General features: G+C 46.0%; 1 long non-coding RNA gene across 1 annotated transcript; it reads left to right on the top strand.

The window, feature by feature from the left end:
- The first annotated feature begins 370 nt into the window (after window positions 1-370).
- LOC117509785 lies at window positions 371-15687 on the top strand. The gene is made up of 3 exons (XR_004560520.1): window positions 371-549; window positions 11504-11507; window positions 15676-15687. It is a non-coding gene; the product is annotated as an uncharacterized LOC117509785 (long non-coding RNA).
- The last annotated feature ends 1415 nt before the right edge of the window (window positions 15688-17102 follow it).

Below are 17102 nucleotides of genomic sequence, written 5' to 3'. Positions count from 1 at the left end.
TTGGAGGGACACTGTAATAACCCGCTGTATCATGTGTGCGACAAACAGCAAGTGCTCAAATGGCAGACTCCTGGCTGCTGCCATCATATTTCGAGCACTACCTGTTCCTGTAGTGGTAACCTTGTCTGTTATTTCCCACTCCTTAGCAACATCAAGAAACTGATGAGCACATGCTTCAGCAAAATGTCTTTACTCTGGTTTCACTACACCTACTGCAAATGAGTGCAGTCACCAGCTATCATCAATCAGGTGTGCCGTTACCCCGAAGTAGTTATGGTTGTGTAGTGCTGTCGAATGGTCTCCTGTCAGTGCAATAAACATAGCTTTGGCCAGCTGGTCCACCTTTGGACCAGCTGGCCAAAGGTGGCCTTTTCATTTCCATACAATTAGTGAATTCTTGTGACAATAGTTCCCCTTGAAGGTGTTCTATATAATGGGTCACCTGTAGCTTTCTGTATGAGATCCTGAAGCCCCTCGTCTTCAACAATGTTGATGGGTCTGCAGTCTGTAGCAACCCATTCAGCAATTGCATTATTTAACTTAGTTGTTGTGTTTTTGTTGATGAGTCTGAGTGTGGTGCATTCTGCCAGTGTAGCTTGATGACTGCAGCTTAATGATCCCACACTGTTGTTAACGTCTTTGCTAACATTAGCAAATATATGCTTTGCCCGAAGGTGGTAGACTCATTGTGCTTCGATGGAAAGACAATTCATCACAGTAATATGTACACAAACTTTGGTTTTATCCATATGTCCATTAGGTAGCTTTTTAAAACAAAATTTGCCGTGAAGCAGACCTGCGTCTTTTTCCTTGCTCATCTTTGCAGGGTGCATGTGCCCCACCTTTCACCTTTCACCCCAGGAACATAAACTTCCACGCAGGCTGACTACGGAGGACGTTGTGGTCAAACTTAGTGATATGATTAAATGGTGTTATTTTTTTAACACTTTAAGCTTTCCAGATTAATCACAGCCGTTAACGCGTTAATGTTAACAGGCCTAATATATATATATACCATGGCAAATTGATTTTTAATAATTAAAAAAAATCCAAGACATCACATGTACATAAGTATTCACAGCCTTTATTATGAAGCTCATAATTGAGCTCAGGCGCATCCTGTTTCCACTGATCATCACTGAGATGTTTCTACAGTTTAACTGGAGTTCACCTGTAAAGTCAATTCAGTTGATTGGACATGATTTGGAAAGACACAAATCTGTCTACATATAAGTCCCACAGTTGACAGTGCATGTCAGAGCACAAACCAAACATGAAGTCAAAGGAATTGTCTGCAGACCTCCGAGACAGGATTGTCTGGAGGCACAAATCAGGGTAAGGTACTGTTATGTGTCGGACGCAGTCGGAGCACCGACCCAGCGTTTGACATTAGGACCCAGCATAAACAAAACAGAGCACGGTTCAAAGGATAACAGAATTTAATGACATAACAGTGAGTGCTCAATTAATAACCAATAAGTGCGCGGTCTGGCGAGGTGGAAAAACGATGTGCTCCCAGCAGCACAAACGGTCTGGAGCCAGAACAGTTCGGACCCAAGGACCCCGCCGACACCCCCCAGGTGGCCGCGACCAACCGAGTCTGTGAAAGAAGAAACCATAATGTGAGTCCACCACTCCACACACAGAGAGACCACTCAAAGGTGTACATAATCAGCAAACACCTCCTGGCTTAATCACCAATCAGCTTCCCACCCTGCAGGCATGGAACACCCAGTTCAATTCTCCACTGCAGTGGAAGCTGATTAAACGACTAACATAACAGCTCAATATAATAAGCTGTGAGGGACACCACATCTACTGACTGTACTCATGTTAGTCACAAAACCTAAAGTACCTCAGGAAGTGTGCTGACGAGCGTGAGACCTCACCCCCTCCTCTTTCACAGACCATGGCATCAAACCTGGTACGGTCTCTGCGTCCATAATGATGAGATGGTTCTCCAAACGTCGATCTCACCCGTCTGGTCACAAGGTCGAGTCTCTGGCAAATACACACTGTGTACTCCAGACTTAAATGCAACCATGCCCCAATCCATACAGATGCACCACAGCTGTGAGTCCTGACGAGCTGCACATGACAAACCTCAGGTGATCAGGGTGAGGTCCTGATAACTCAGCCACACATCAGCCACTCAGTCCTGAACGCATGCCACCTGGAAGGAAAGACAGAAAACAGAAACAAAAGCCAGCCAGGCACCCCAGCCACACAACAGGTACAAAAGCATTTCTGCTGCTTTGAAGGTCCCAGTGAGCTCAGTGGCCTCCATCCTCTAAACTGAGCAATTGGGGGAGAAGGGCCTTAGTCAGGGGGGTGACCAAGAACCTGATGGTCACTCTGTCAGAGCTCCAGCATTCCTCTGTGGACAGAGGAGAACCTTTCAAAAGGACAACCATCTTTGCAGCAATCCACCAATCAGGCCTGTATGGTTGAGTGGCCTGACAGAAGTCAGTCTTTACTAAAAGGCACATGGCAGCCTGCCTGGAGTTTGTCAAACGGCACCTGAAGGACTCTCAGACCATGAGAAACAAAATTCTCTAGTCTGATGACAAAGATTGAACTCTTTGGTGTGAATGCCAGGCATCATGTTTGGACGAAACCGGGCGCCATCCCTACAGTGAAGCATGGTGGTGGCAGCATCATGCTGTGGGGATGTTTTTCAGCAGCAGCAGAAACTGGGATACTAGTCAGGATTGAGGGAAAGATGAATGCAGCAATGTACAGAGACATCTTGGATGAAAACCTGCTCCAGAGCGCTCTTAACCTCAGACTGGGGTAACGGTAGGACAATGACCCTAAGCACACAGCCAAGATATCAAAGGAGTGGTTTCAGGACAACTCTGTGAATGTCCTTGAATAGCCCAGCCATAGTCCAGACCTGAATCCATTTGAACATCTCTGGAGAGCTCTGAAAATGGTGGTGCACCGACGCTCCCATCCAACCTGATGGAGGAAATGGGCAAAACTGTCCAAAGATAGGTACACCAAGCTTGTATTATCATCATCATAATAATAATAATAATAATAGTAATAACCTTTATTTAACCAGGAAGAATTCATTGAGATCGAATACTCTTTTGCAAGGATGACCTGGCCAGGAAAGGCAGCAGCACACATCATAATGGACAGGTTAACATCAACATGAGAATGCTGGTGATAAATAAAATACAATCAACTTGGTCATAAAAACATTGCGCATGGTGTAAAGTCTCAGGCAGATTTAGTTTTAGAAATCCCGGCATTGCAAAAAAGAATCCCATTCGCGATCTCGTAAAATAGACCGGAAGGTGTTGAATGAAGTCAGTCTGGGCTTTTTCAGTTTGGATTGGAGGACGTTCTAATCACAGGGAGCTGAAAAACTAAAGGCATTATTTTCTGCTTCAGTGAGGACACGAGGTACACAAAAACATAACATGTCATTCAAGCACAGAGCATAATGGCTATCAGGTGTCTGAAGTAGGCTGGATAGTCCGGTCGTAACCAGACCAATAAGAGTTTTGTAAACCAGAATCAACAAATGTGCATAACGCCTGACAGACAAAGAGGGCTGCCCGCTTTGGCATACAACTCACAGTGGTGAGTGAGGCAGCTACAGCCAGTGATGAATCTTAAGGTGCAGTGATACAGCTGGGTCAAGGACTGCACACAACTGGATGAAGCACACCTATACACAACATTGCCATAGTCCAATAGGTAGCAGTTATCAGGAGCTTCTGAGCACTGAAGGAGAAGCATGACTTGCTTCTGTAAAGGAAGCCTAGCTTCAGCTTTAATTTTGAGAGCAAGTGTTTAAAATGAACTTTAAAAGAAAGCTCCATATCAATAGTCATTCCTAAATACTTGTAGATGCTGACTAGCTGAAGAGCATTACCTCGGGCAGTTTTGATTGATGGTATGTTCTCCAGGGAAACAGGTGAGTTAGAGAAAAAACATTCATTTGGATTTTTCTGCATTCAGGACTAGTTTGAATTTCTCCAGATGGGTCTGCACCACATCAAAAGTGGACTGCAAAAATTCAAATGTCTGTGTCATTGAATTTGAGCAGCAATAGAATATAGTGTCATCAGCATATACAGTGAGGAAAATAAGTATTTGAACACCCTGCGGTTTTGCAAGTTCTCCCACTTAGAAATCATGGAGGGTCTGAAATTTGCATCTTAGGTGCATGTCCACTGTGAGAGACATAATCTAAAAAAAAGAAAAATCCGGAAATCACAATGTATGATTTTTTAATAATTTATTTGTATATTACTGCTGCAAATAAGTATTTGAACACCTACCAACCAGCAAGAATTCTGGCTCACACAGACCTGTTAATTTTTCTTTAAGAAGCCCTCTTATTCTGCACTCTTTACCTGTATTAATTGCACTTGTTTGAACGTGTTACCTGTATAAAAGACACCTGTTTACACAATCAATCAAACTCCAACCTGTCCACCATAGCCAAGACCAAAGAGCTGTCTAAGGACACCAGGGACAAAACTGTAGACCTGCACAAGGCTGGGATGGACTACAGGACAACAGGCAAGCAGCTTGGTAGAAGACAACAGTTATGATTATTTATTAGAAAGTGGAAGAAACACAAGATGACTGTCAATCTCCCTCGGTCTGGGATTCCATGCAAGATCTCACTTTGTGGGGTAAGGATGATTCTGAGAAAGCTCAGAACTACACAGGAGGACCTGGTCAATGACCTGAAGAGAGCTGGGACCACAGTCACAAAGATTACATTAGTAACACATGATGCTGTCATGGTTTAAAATCCTGCAGGGCAGCAAGGTCCCCCTGCTCAAGCCAGAACATGTCCAGGCCCGTTTGAAGTTCACCAGTGACCATCTGGATGATCCAGAGGAGGCATGGGAGAAGGTCATGTGGTCAGATGAGACCAGAATAGAGCTTTTTGGAATCAACTCGACATACCATGTTTAGAGGATGAGAACAACCCCAAGAAAACCATCCCAACCATGAAGCATGGGGGTGGAAACATCATACTCTGGGGGTGCTGTTCTGCAAAGGGGACAGGACGACTGCACCGTATTGAAGGGAGGATGGATGGGGTCATGTATTGTGAGATTTTGGCAAACAACCTCCTTCCCTCAGTAAGAGTATTGACTATGGGTCATGGCCGGGTCTTCCAGCATGACAATGACCCCAAACACACAGCCAGGGGGAACTAAGGAGCGGCTCCGTAAGAAGCATTTCAAGGTCCTGGAGTGGCCTGGTCAGTCTCCAGACCTGAACTCAATAGAAAATCTTTGCAGGGAGCTGAAACTCCAAACCTGAAAGATCTAGAGAAGATCTGTATGGAGGAGTGGACCAAAATCCCTGCTGCAGTGTGTGCAAACCTGGTGAAAAACTACAGGAAACGTTTGACCTCTGTAACTGCAAACAAAGGCTACTGTACCAAATATTAACATTGATTTTCACAGGTGTTCAAATACTTATTTGCAGCAGTAACATACAAATATATTATTTAAAAAAATCATACATTGTGATTTCTGGATTAGTTTTTTAGATTATGTCTCTCACAGTGGACATGCACCTAAGATTAAAATTTCAGACCCCTCCATGATTTCTAAGTAGGCGAACTTGCAAAATCGCAGGGTGTTCAAATACTTATTTTCCTCACTGTAGATGATAGAAGCCATTTGATGGGTTTGTACACAGATACACAGGTCAGTAGTACAACGTATGAACACGATAGGTCCCAAGACTGAGCCTTGAGGGACACCTTTTGTTACCTCGAGGAAGGCAGAGTTAACACCAGCCATCTGAACACACTGAGTCCTGCTAGCCAAATAGTCTGCAAACAAGAGACCACATGTGTCGAGACATCATGTTTGTAAAGAATTTCTAACAAGAGACTGTGAGGTTCTATTTGACCTTTCAGAGTAAAATTCATTCATTCCTGGGTGTTAACTTGGAGCCTCCTTCTTGAAAGATGTAAAGTCTGCCAAAAGTCTGACAATTGTTTCTCTCTTGTTGAATACAAGAATGTACTGGTTCTACATATATTGTACACCCTTAAATACAGTCACTCATTTTCCAAGTAATTCCTAATTATACCAATTAGTCCTTCACAGCTTTTTTAAAGTATTTCCATCAATTCCTTGAATCTTCCATACTGTTTAAAGAGGCTGATAACTTGGCGTGTAAATTCCAGCAGAGAGTCAGTGAACTGGAAATGACAATTTCATACATTTCATACATTTGTCTGTGTAAGGTTGGATAACAATATACATTAAATAAGACCACTGAAGATAAAGCCACATTTAGAAAATAAACGATTTGATCAAGATTGTCCACCTCAAAGTTATTGTGGAAAATCCTGGCCATATCCTAAATACTCACACGACCTCCTTCCAGACTCTGACCGTATTATAATGAAGACAGTTGATCATGATTCAACCAAGAATCATCATGATTTAACATAACACCTTAACACTCAAGACGCTAGTATCATTGCATAAGATACCATCAAGAGTCTATCAAGATTCTATTGTGGAACAATTGTCCACGAATCTCCAAGAATGACCATGATCACCTTCAAAACAAAGCAAGACTGCAGACTGACAGAGAGAAGATTTGTATAAGTTTCACGAGAGTTTCCTTCCGTTTTCTTCCGCTTTATCCGGAGTCGGGTCGCGGGGGCAGCAGCTCAAGCAAAGCCGCCCAGACCTCCCGATCCACACACACCTCCTCCAGCTCCTCCGGGGGAACTCCAAGGCGTTCCCAAGCCAGCCGAGAGATGTAGTCCCTCCAGTGTGTCCTGGGTCTTCCCCGGGGCCTCCTCCCAGTGGGACGTGCCCGGAACACCTCTCCAGCGAGGCGTCCAGGGGGCATCCGGAAAAGATGCCCGAGCCACCTCAACTGACTCCTTTCGACATGGAAGAGCAGCGGCTCGACTCCGAGCTCCTCCCGAGTGACCAAGCTCCTCACCCTATCTCTAAGGGAGCGCCCAGCCACCCTGTGGAGGAAAGTCATCTCGGCCGCTTGTACTCGCGATCTCGTTCTTTCGGTCATGAGCCAAATCTCATGACCATAGGTGAGGATCGGAACGTAGATCGATCGGTAAATCGAGAGCTTTGCCCCCCTACTCAGCTCTCTCTTCACCACGATGGTCCGATACTGCAACCGCATCACTGCAGATGCTGCCCCGATCCGTCTATCGATCTCACGCTCCATCCGTCCCTCACTCGTGAACAAGACCCCGAGATACTTAAATTCCTCCACTTGAGGCAAGGACACTCCACCGACCTGAAGAGGGCAAAGCACCTTTTTCCGGTCGAGAACCAAGGCCTCGGATTTGGAGGTGCTGATTTTCATCCCGGACGCTTCACACTCAGCTGCAAACTGCCCCAGTGCACGCTGAAGGTCCTGATTTGACGAAGCCAACAGAACCACATCGTCCGCAAACAGCAGAGACGAGATTCTGTGGTTCCCAAACCAGACCCCCTCTACACCCTGGCTGCGCCTAGAAATTCTGTCCATAAAAATAATGAACAGAACCGGTGACAAAGGGCCGCCCTGGCGGAGGCCAACGTGCACTGGAAACAGGTTTGACTTACTACCGGCAATGCGAACCAAGCTCCTGCTGCGGTCGTACAGGGACCGGATAGCCCTTAGCAAAGGACCCCGGACCCCGTACTCCCGGAGCACTCCCCACAGGGTGCGCCGAGGGACATGGTCGAATGCCTTCTCCAGATCCACAAAACACATGTGGACTGGTTGGGCAAACTCCCATGAACCCAATGGAGCGTGTAGAGCTGGTCCAGTGTGCCGCGACCAAGACGAAAACCACACTGCTCCTCCTGAATCCGAGGTTCAACCATTGGTCGAATTCTCCTCTCCAGTACTCTGGAATAGACCTTACCGGGGAGGCTGAGGAGTGTGATCCCCTATAGTTGGAACACACCCTCCGGTCCCCCTTCTTAAACAGAGGGACCACCACCCCGGTCTGCCAATCCAGAGGCACTGTCCCCGATCGCCACGTGATGTTGCAGAGGCATGTCAGCCAAGACAGCCCCACAACATCCAGAGACTTAAGGTACTCAGGACGGATTTCATCCACCCCAGGAGCCTTGCCCTCGAGGAGCTTTCTAACCACCTCGGTGACTTCGGCCTGGGTAATGGATGAGTCCGCCTCCGAGTCCCCAGTCTCTGCTTCCTCTTCGGAAGACGTGACGATGGGATTGAGGAGATCCTCGAAGTACTCCTTCCACCGCCCGACAACATCCCCAGTCAGGGTCAACAGCTCCCCACCCGCACCGTAAACAGTGCTGTTGGAGAGCTGCTTCCACCTCCTGAGGCGTCGGACAGTTTGCCAGAATCTCTTCGAGGCCGACCGATAGTCCTCTTCCATAGCCTCCCCGAACTCCTCCCAGACCCGAGTTTTTGCCTCTGTGACTGCACGGGCTGCGGCACGCTTGGCCTGCCGGTACCTGTCAGCTGCCTCTGGGGTCCCACCTACCAACAAAGATAAGTAGGACTCCTTCTTCAGCTTGATGGCATCCCTTACTTCCGGTGTCCACCACCGGGTTCGGGGATTGCCGCCACGACAGGCACCAGAGACCTTGCGACCACAGCTACGAGCAGTCGCATCGACAATGGAGGTGGAGAACATGGTCCACTCGGACTCCATGTCTCCAACCTCCCCCGGGATCTGGGAGAAGCTCTCCCGGAGGTGGGAGTTGAAGACCTCGCTGACAGAGGGTTCCGCCAGTCATTCCCAGCAGACCCTCACGATACGTTTGGGCCTGCCAGGTCTTACCAGCTTCCTACCCTCCCAGCGGATCCAACTCACCACCAGGTGGTGATCAGTCGACAGCTCTGCCCCTCTCTTCACTCGAGTGTCCAAGACACGTGGCCGAAGGTCAGATGATACGACTACAAAGTCGATCATCGACCTCCGGCTCAGGGTGTCCTGGTGCCACGTGCACTTATGGACACCCTTGTGCTCGAACATGGTGTTCGTGATGGACAAACTGTGACTAGCACAGAAGTCCAACAACTGAACACCACTCAGGTTCAGATCGGGGAGGCCGTTCCTCCCGATCACCCCCCTCCAGGTCTCACTGTCGCCGCCCATGTGGGCCTTGAAATCCCCCAGGAGAACAATGGAGTCCCCAGTCGGAGCGCTATCTAGTACCCCTCCCAGGGACTCCAGGAAGGTCGGGTACTCTGCACTGCCGCTCGGCCCGTAGGCCGAGACAACGGTGAGAGACCTGTCCTCGACCCGGAGGCGTAGGGACGCGACCCTCTCGTTCACCGGAGTGAACTCCAACACTTGACGACTGAGCTGGGGAGCAATAAGCAATGCGACCCCAGCTCTCCGCCTCTCCCTGTGGGCGACGCCAGAAAAATGAAGCATCCAGCCCCTCTCCAGGAGTTGGGTACCAGAGCCCAAGCTGTGCGTGGAGGTGAGCCCGTCTATCTCTAGTCGGTATCTCTCAACGTCCCGCACAAGCTCAGGCTCCTTCCCCTCTAGCGAGGTGACATTCCACATCCCAACAGCCAGGGGCTGTGAGCATGGACCGGGCTGCCGGGCCACCCGCCCTCGACCGCCACCCAATCCTCTCTGCACCCGACCCCCATGGCCCCCTCTGCAGGTGGTGAACCCACAGGAGGGCGGGCCCACGTCACTCTTTCGGGCTGAGCCCGGCCGGGCCCCATGGGCTAAGGCCCAACCACCAGGCGCTTGCGCGCGAGCCCCAACCCCAGGCTTGGCTCCAGGGTGGGACCCCGGCTCCACCATACCGGGCGACGTCATGGTCCTTGATCTTTTACTGGTCATGGAGGTTCTGAACTGCCCTTAGTCTGACCCGTCACCTAGGACCTGTTTGCCTTGGGAGACCCTACAGGGAGCACAAAGCCCCCGACAAAATAGCTCCTAGGATCATCCAGGTATGCAAACTCCCCCACCACGATAAGGTGGCAGCTAGAGGGGGAGTCACGAGAGTTTCAAACTGTTGAAAATTTTTGTAGTACCCAACTTACCAAGCCACCACCAAGAACCAAGAACCACCACCCTAGGAGCCGTGACAGTATGATAGCCCAAAATGAGAGATATTCGTCCTCGTCTAACTCAGGTGAATATCTCTCATTTTGGGCGACTGGTCATGAACGTCGGGCCTCTGAAAATGCATACCGCCCTCCAAAAGCATGTTATTGTATTATTACTGTTTCTACACATCATGGAACATGCTTGAGTCCTGAATAGCAACCACCCAGGCAGATTACTGGTCAGTTTCCACTTCTTTAAGGTGGTCATCTATGTACCACAGCCAGGGAAAACGTGGGCGTCGTCTTGCCCTATTCAAACCCCTGAGGTCCTCAACACTAAGGCACCTGCATGCTGGGTCATACCCAGAGAACTACAACATCATTCCAGGGGTACTCAAGGATCTTCCAAATAGACTTAATAGCAAAGGTGTTACAGTGCATTCGGAAAGCATTCATAGCACTGCACTTTTTCCACTTTTTTATGTTACAGCCTTATTCCAAAATGGATGAAATTCTTTTTTGTTCCCTCTAAACGCTACACACAATACCCCATAATGACAATGTAAAAAAAAAATCTAAAAATTTTTTGAGATTTTTGCAAATGTATTAAAAATATAAAAGTAAGAAATCACATGTACATAAGTATTCACAGGCTTTGCCATGAAGCTCATAATTGAACTCAGGTGCATCCTGTTTCCACGGATCATCCTTGAGATGTTTCTACAGCTTAATTGGAGTCCACCTGGGGTAAATTCCGGATCCGGCGCCACGAGGGGGCGTTTGGGGGTGATGCCCCCTCACGTCATCAACCTCGCCCCCTCGGACGTTAGAGTTATCAAAAAAAGAAAAAAGAAAGAAAAATAAATACTGGAAAATATAGCAAAATATTAGTTATTCAATAATATCACATATTTAACAAATAAACCAAATTAATTAACTAAAGTAATTAATTTTAAAACAAACGGATATGGCGTGTGTCTGTGTTCAAGCGATTTGATAATTTGAGGGTTGCGCTTGTCAGTGCAGCAGAGGGCGGTGTGTTTCCAATGCGTCGTGACGTCAGATGCGTCACTTCGGAAGCGGCAAGGGGTTTTGAAAAAAAAAGGGGGGGCAGAGATTACGGCCACGTCACACTCTGGCTGTTTCCACAATCTGAAAAAAGATCAGCGATCGCCATCTTGAATTTGCGTCGCCTGAACCACAAAAAACCTTTAGAAACCAGCAGTAGAACGATTCTCCCATCACCCTGCTGGGAGAAGCTTTTTTCAGCTACTTTTCGGAGTGACGCCAACCGAGGGAGGACTGTCGACTTGGTGGGATATCGGTCGAACCGCGACAGCGGCCGACCCGCACGGAGAAGCCGGCCTTCAGGCATCATCACTGGGCAGAGCGATCCAGGCCGCAAGGGTGATGGAGCAAACCCACTCAGTCCGAAATCTCCCACTTTTTGGATATATGCGAAGTCCCAGTTTGCCCAACAGAGTTTAGTTCTGCAGCTTTACTGAGGTGAGAATAATATAAAAATAAACGTGAGGTTTACTGAACTGTGAACGTTTAATGATCGGCGAACGTTAGCGTAGCCTTTTAGCACAGTTGATCTGAGTGAACACTTTAATTTCTAAATGGTTCAGTCTTTTTTATTTTTACAAAATAAAACTACAGCTTTTTTCAGACACCACAAAAGCTCAACTTTAAATAACTTATTTTTTCGGGCATTTTTTCCATCATTTTTTGTCGTTTTTCCCCCCTTTTTATATATATAAACTGTTTAGTGTTTCTTATATTTAAAGAATATTTTTATTTGTCCCAATCAGGAACATTTGCTGTGCAGACAACCAAATTTCCATTGATGAGCTGAACACCATGAAGTCCAGTCGAAAGAAAACATCTCTGCTTTTCAGCAACACCACCAGAGTTCAAAACTGCAGAAGAGACCTTCATCTGGTCCCGAGAATCCAGCATAACATCACCTGCTTCTAACTAAAATGCTCTTTGAACAGCAACTATTTTATTATTTTTTTAAAAAGCTGCTTCATTTTATATTTTAACAATAAATGAACGGATCATTAAAAATGTCCACGAATCAAAGTCAAAAGACATTTGCACAGGTAGAAGCTCTCCACTTATTGTGCTCAAATTCATATTTTAGAAATGACTGTCCTGATAACATTAAAGGCAATTACATATTTTGATGAAATTACAAGTTTAAATGACTAATATATATATATATATATATATATATATATATATATATATATATATATATATAAAACATCATGAGGTTTATGTCACAGAAATCCTACTTTACAATCACACTGCAGTCATTGTTAAATTATTTCCTTTTGCATTTATAATAAACATTTGTATTTATTTAGTGTTTGTTTTTCTGGTTGAAATAAGATATAAATAATCTACCAGACTTAAAAAAATATACAAGTTTCCATGTTATTTTATTTGTCTAAAAATAAATGTCTGAGGTTCCTTATGTTAAACAAGAAATTATCTAATCTGAAATAACAGGTGGTTTTAATTTACAGATGAAAGGTTTCTAACAAACCATTTATTGATTTATTTAGCTATTTTAATTACAAGTGTTCTAAACTTTTTTTTAACAGTGATCAGAAATTTTGAGGTAACAAACAACAACAAAAAACATTTCCAATGATTTTTCTTCAGAAAACTGCTCTATAAATGAGCAGTCCTGTCACACATTAATGTTTTGTACAGATCAGTGGTTTCTGCACCAATCGGATTGGTCCAATCCATTTTGTACAGTTCAGTGGTTTCTGCCACGAGTCTTCCGTGTTTTGGCCCGACGCGTCGTTCCTATTGGACAACTTGAAGGTACGTCACAGCTCAGAGTATCGAAAGTTGGCGCACCTCATCTCGACAGAACACCGGCTCTGTGTGGTATGCAGGAGATCATCTCGACCATCTATACGTTCAAATAATAATTTAAAAAATACTGTCATCACTCTTCACTCTTAGTCAGTCTCTTACAACGGTGTAGCCTAAATACATGAGCTTTCCAGGAGCGCACGTCTCCTCCGGTGCGCACTTTTTTTTGAGGGGGAGGGCGACCCCGCCCCCTGTGATAAACTCATCGCCCCCTTAATATTTTTTTTCTGGCACCGGGTCTGGTAAATTCAATTGATTGGACATGATTTGGAAAAGCACCCATCTGTCTACATATAAGGTCCCACAGTTGACAGTGTATCTCAGAGTACAAACCAAACATGAGGTGAAAGGAATTTTCTGGAGACAATCCTGAGGTACAAATCTTGGGAAAGGTACAGAAACATTTTTGCTGCTTTGAAGGTCCCAATGAGCACAGTGGCCTACATCATACGTAAAAGGAAGACGTTCTAATCCACTGGGACTCTTCCTAGCGCTGGTCGCCTATCTAAACTGAGCAAGCAGGGGAGAAGCCGATGGTCACTCTGTCAAAGCTCCAGCATTCCTCTGTGGAGAGAGGAGAACCTTCGAGAAGGACGGTCATCTCTGCAGCAATCCACCAATCAGGCCTGTATGATAGAGAAGCCAGAAAGAAGTCACTCCTTAGTAAAAGGCACATAGCAGCCCGCCTGGAGTTTGCCAAAAGGCACCTGAAGGAATCTCAGACCATGAGAAACAAAATTCTCTGGTCTGATGAGACACAGATTGAACTCTTTGGTGTGAATGTCTGGCGTCATGTTTGGAGAAAACCCGGCCGGCATCATCCCTACAGTGAAGCACGGTGGTGGCAGCATCATGCTGTGAGGATGTTTTTCAGCAGCAGGAACTGGGAGACTAGTCAGGATTGAGAGAAAGATTAATGCAACAATGTACAGAGACATCCTGGATGAAAACCTGCTCCAGAGTGCACACAACCTGATATCAAAGGAGTGGCTTCAGGATAACTCTGCGAATGTCCTTGAGTGGCCCAGCCGGAGCCCAGACCTGAATCCGATTGAGCATCTCTGGAAAAATCTGAAAATGGCTGTGCACCGGCGCTCCCCATCCAACCTGATGAAGTCTGACAGGTGTTGCAAAGAGAAATTGGAAAAACTGGCCAAAGATAGGTGCGCCAAGCTTGCGGCATCATATTCAAGAAGACTTGAGGTTGTAATTGCTGCCAAAGGTGCATCAACAAAGTATTGAGCAAAGGGTTTGAGTACTTATGTACATGTGATTTCTTAGTTTTTATTTTGAATAATTTTGCAAAAAATTAACAAAAAATTCATGTTGTTATTATGGGATGTTGTGAGTAGAATGTTGAGGGAAAAAATTAATTTAATCCATCCATCCATCCATTTTCTTCCGCTTTATCCGGAGTCGGGTCGTGGGGGCAGCAGCTCAAGCAAAGCCGCCCAGACATGCCTGGAACACCTCTCCAGCGAGGCGTCCAGGGGGCATCCGGAAAAGATGCCCGAGCCACCTCAACTGACTCCTTTCGACATGGAGGAGCAGCGGCTCAACTCCGAGCTCCTCCCGAGTGACTTATACGTAATTTAATCCATTTTGGAATAAGGCTCTAACATAACAAAATGTGGAATAAGTGAAGCGCTGTGTCCAGCTGCACCATAAGTTGTCACCTTCAGTCTCTGGTTACCATTCAAGTCTCACAACTATGTACACGGTAAAACAGGAAGCACCAGAACCCCAAAGACTGGGACCTTCTAAATATTTACTACAAATAACCAATAACCACATCCAAACTAGCCCACCAAGAAAAAGCCTCTGGAGCCACCACTGGTTACAAGTAATATTATTATTTTTGACCTGCCATCTCTAACTTTAAACCTAATTAAAAATGTAACATGAACACAGTAGTAAGTTCTTACGCGTAGCCAGGGGAGGGCCTGGATGGGCCTGGGCCTGCCCACTTGTCAGCCAGGCCCGCCCCATCCAATGAGAAGGCTGAGTCGACACTCGACAGTCACCTGTTGTTGCCTCATTGTATTCCTATGATATGGTATTGCATTAGCACTGAGCGACAATTAATACATTTTGTCAAAAAAAATCTGGTTCATCTTCTGTGATTTTTATTAATTCATTTTCAGAGTACAGTGGTCCCTCGCTATCACGCGGTTCACCTTTCACAGCCTCGCAGTTTCGTGGATTTTTTTAGTGCAATTTTGCATGCTTTTTTTTTAACTGCGCATTGTGTTCTGCGTCCTTATCAGGCGGGCAGGTCGTGGCACCGGTCCGCATCACCGCGATTGCTCTCACTGCCTCCGATGCGCTTTCTGCGGGCTCGGTAAACGCAGCTGCGGGCCAATCACACCGCCCTCTTGTCTGCTGTGCGGAATTGCGCCAAATTTGGCAACAGGTCCAGAGACTACGCTCACTGTTTTGATGCGGATGTTGACCGCAGCTGCAGAGCTCCGTGGCCACCGAGAGAGGACTTGGATTCTTTGCGGATCCCGCATCCGTACCTCTGGAGGCAGTGAGCGAAGGGAGAGCACGCGCAATGTGTTCTGCGTGTGTCTGTTTATAATCTTCTCGCCCAGAAGAAAAAAGAGAGTGTTTACACAAGAGAGAAAAGTGAGAAAATGTTAATGCCTGTTTGAGAAAAGTGTATAAAGTGTGTAGTGAGGGGTTTTACAGCCTTAAAACATCTATAATAATTGCAAAAAATAGCGCTGACTGCTTCACGGGTTTCGCTTATCACAGGTTATTTTTAGAACGTAACTCCCGCAATAAACGAGGGACGACATTTTTCCTCAAATAAATAGTCTTCTGCGGGCCCTCATCACAATGCCAATAACAACATGCACTGTCGAACGGCAGTTTTCTACTGTTAATCGGATAAAAACGTCCACCAGAACATCCATGTTGACTCACAGACTGAATGCACTCTCCGTGCTTTCCCTTGAAAGAGAACTGACCGAATCGTTGGACTATGATGACGTGATAAGAGAGTTCAACAAAAACCCCGTCGTCTCCTGCTGTAGCATTAAAAGGATTCATCAAATGTAAGTGTGAGACCATTAATTACTTTTTTCTTCTAAATAGGCCTAATTGTTAATATTATATTGCAACTGCCACGAATCATGTTGGTGTCTGTTCTGATGGTTTTTAATGTGGCCAAACGAGGCATACTTTTTCAAGCGGTGTATTATAATACCTACACCTTACCTACAACCCCAAAGGTTGGGCCCGTGTGATTTTTTTCTGGGCCTACCCGTTTTATGATTTCTGCCTACGCCCCTGAGTAAGGTGATATAAACTGCATGCATAGTGACTGTCCTCCTAATCAGAGCTCCAAGCAAACATGCTGCAGGGCCAAGTTGTGCTGTGTTGTTTCATTATTATCCCCCTTTAGCTACATCGACAACAGTAGGCTGCTTTAATTACTCTCCATCAGTCGGAGAGTCAAAGCCACTTCAGAGATTCACTCTAATCCCCCCCCCCCCCCCCCCCCCCCCCCCTTCTTTTCCTCTGCAGGGCACTCATTGTCTTCTAAATATCATTTCCCTGAGCTCTATATGCACTATTGGATTAAAATGTGGAAGATTTGCTAAAGGGTAGAGGAGGGGGTATGGATGGGGGGGGGGGGGGGGGGTGATGTGGGTATTTCAGCTTTGCCTGAGGACCAGGCTGTCTGTGGTTAAAGTATGTTAGTTGCATCTTTTCTGCAGCCCACAGAAGACCCACAGACTCACATCACTGCTCCTCACTTAGCCCACAGATGCAGATTATGACTTTTGTGCATGAACAATTATTATTAATCTCTTCACATTATAACCTCAGAGGGTTTTTTCTGCTGCAGTATCAGTCTTGAGCTTCTGTTATTGGTGCAGCTTAGTGTGTGCATGAAAGTTTTCACTGTAAATGTCCACTCAGCCAGTTAATATTTTATCAAACTGCTACCAAGTTGAATTGTCAGAACTCAACTCGAATTTTCAGAATTAGATATTACATACAATACAATAATTACATATTGCATATATAACACATGAAAGCTGGGCACACAGGTGAAGTGATTCACTCTGTGAGAGGTTTCATGCACATGTACGACACGTGATCTATGACCATACAAACAGTGTGCCACAAGAGTCTCAAACTGGCTGAATGTGAGAAGGAAGTTGTCTTTGGGT

The sequence above is a fragment of the Thalassophryne amazonica genome, chromosome 5, assembly GCF_902500255.1.
Source record: "Thalassophryne amazonica chromosome 5, fThaAma1.1, whole genome shotgun sequence".
In the NCBI taxonomy this organism is placed as follows: Eukaryota; Metazoa; Chordata; class Actinopteri; order Batrachoidiformes; family Batrachoididae; genus Thalassophryne; species Thalassophryne amazonica.
This window is presented reverse-complemented; position numbering and strand designations above follow the sequence as displayed.